Genomic DNA, 2,850 nt, shown 5'->3' with positions numbered 1-2,850 from the left:
AGACTAAGATTTAGGTGCTTTAGAATTTTGCGACGCCTTTTTAAGTTTTAGTTTCTTTTTAAGTTATTTCCATTTGGGATTTAGTTTTTCCTGTAAGCTTTAATATTTTTAGACACCTTTTACTATGTACCAATTATCACTCCAATTAGTAATTTCAATTTGCGATTATAATTTTAAGTTAGTTGTAGTAATAAGGTTAGGTTAGTCAAGTATTTTTAAGTTTTTATAAGTTTCTTTTATTTTTCCGTCACCTTTTATTTTTCAACCATTTTTTCTTTTTCAACCTTTTTCGACGAACTCTTTTTCTCTCTTATTTCTCACCATTCTAGTTTTTAGGACTTAGAATTTTTTCTACTTCTTATCTAAATTTCTTAAAATTACGAAAATTTATTTTAAGTGGTTAAATTAATAGACATCAAAATTTTCTGGTTCGTAGTAATAGTTGGATTTGTACGTGGACCGGGTTATTGGAGCCAAACAGTCCTCAATTATATTGAGACCAAACGAATCCTGCCCCTCTGCTGCATCTTTTGGCAATTCAAAACGTGGGCAAAATCAGAAAAGTCTATTGATTGGATAACTTATTATAATTTTTCTTTCCTTTTAAAAACTAATAGGATATTCAGTGAATGCACCGAGCAAGACGTTCATCACCTTTTGTACGTTCACCACCTGTAACTAGATCAAGACATTTAGCAAATATAACCGCCGTTGATTTTTCTTTAGAATCGTCATCCAGTCGACCAAGTACTTCAGTTCAAATTTCCGATAATCCATTTTTTGAACCCAACCTCACAATTGAGAATCCGGAGAATATTCAGGAACGGTTCGTAGATCCTGAACCACTAAACTTTCCTCCGGAACCACCAAGCATTCAAACAGAGATTGTTGAGGAACGAACCATTAAATCAGAATCATCTAGTGATACCGATTCAACAAATTCAATTATGGAGAATCTGGAACCTTTAAGTATGGAAGACCGAATGAGAGCTAAACGCACTGGCCAAGGTCACGCAATTACTCATCCAGACATTAATGCGCCAGATTATGAAATCAAAGGACAAATTCTACACATGGTGACTAATCAATGCCAATTTAGTGGTGCGCCGAAGGAAGATCCAAATGAACATCTACGTACCTTTAATAGAATCTGCACACTATTTAAAATACGAGAAGTGGAGGATGAACAGATATATCTCATGTTATTTCCCTGGACTTTAAAGGGAGAAGCCAAAGATTGGTTGGAATCGTTACCTGAAGGGGCGATCGATACATGGGACGTTTTAATTGACAAATTTCTTAAACAATTCTTTCCTGCATCTAAAGCCGTAAGACTTCAAGCAGAAATTGTTACGTTCACACAGAAGCCAAATGAAACTCTATATGAGGCGTGGACAAGATATGGAAAGTTGTTAAGAGGATGTCCGCAACATGGTTTAGACACCTGTCAAATAGTACAAATATTCTACCGAGGATGCGACATCACTACAAGAAAAGACATAGATATAGCAGCTGGTGGTTCTATTATGAAGAAAACCGAAACTGATGCTTACAAAATTATTGATAATACTGCTTCCCACTCACATGAGTGGCATCAAGAAAAAGACATCGTTAGATCATCTAAAGCAGCTAGAGCCGATTCTAGCCATGACTTAGATTCCATTTCCGCAAAGATAGATGCTGTGGAAAGACGAATGGAAAAGATGACTAAGGATATTCACTCAATACGAATTAGTTGTGAGCAGTGTGGAGGACCACATTTGACAAAAGATTGTCTCAGTATTGAATTAACAATGGAACAAAGAGAGAATATTTCATACATAAACCAAAGGCCTGGAAATAATTATCAGAATAATTATCAACCGCCAAGACCGATTTACAATCAAAACCAGAATTATAACCGAAATATTCCATACAACAACCAACAAGGTCCTAGCAATCAACAAGTATCCAATAACACTTACAATCAGCAAAGACCGAATTTTCAAAACAAACCACCACAACAAACCGATGATAAAAAGCCGAATTTAGAAGATATGATGACGAAGCTAGTTGAAACTCAAACGCAGTTTTTCACATCTCAAAAACAAACCAATGAACAAAATGCTCAAGCATTTAGAAATCAACAAGCTTCTATTCAAAATCTGGAACAAGAAGTGAGTAACCTAGCAAGGTTAATAGGTGAAAGAAAACCGGGAAGTCTACCTAGTGATACAAATGCTAACCCCCGAAATGAAACAGCTAAAGCTATTACCACAAGAAGTGGTACAACACTTAAACCACCGGAAATACCTGTAACTTCTGATGAAACCATTCCTACTCCACAAGAACCATAACCTGATCAAGATAAGGAAAAAGAACCGGTAGTTGAAAAGGTTAATGAAAATAACACAGTTAAGGATAAACCTTATGTTAAACCATACCAACCACCACTTCCTTACCCGAGTAAAATGAAGAAAGAGAAACTTGAAGCCGAGCAATCCAAATTCTTGGATATGTTTAAACAGATAAATGTAAATCTTCCTTTCATTGATGTGATTTCAGGAATGCCAAGATATGCTAAATTCTTGAAAGATCTAATCTCAAATAGAAAGAAAATGGAAGAACTCTCGGCTGTTACTATGAATGCTAATTGTTCAGCAGTGCTGTTGAATAAGATAACAGAAAAACTATCTGATCCAGGAAGTTTCACAATTCCATGTTTTCTGGGTAGTCTTAGTTCAATAGAAGCATTGGCAGACTTTGGTGCTAGTATAAATCTAATGCCGTATTCACTATACACTAAACTAGACCTTGGAGAATTGAAACCAACCAGAATAAGCATACAACTAGCCGATAGATCAATAAAAA

This window comes from Rutidosis leptorrhynchoides, chromosome 6 (genome assembly GCF_046630445.1).
Source record: "Rutidosis leptorrhynchoides isolate AG116_Rl617_1_P2 chromosome 6, CSIRO_AGI_Rlap_v1, whole genome shotgun sequence".
NCBI classification, from domain to species: Eukaryota; Viridiplantae; Streptophyta; class Magnoliopsida; order Asterales; family Asteraceae; genus Rutidosis; species Rutidosis leptorrhynchoides.
Note: the sequence above shows the minus strand (reverse complement) of the source record.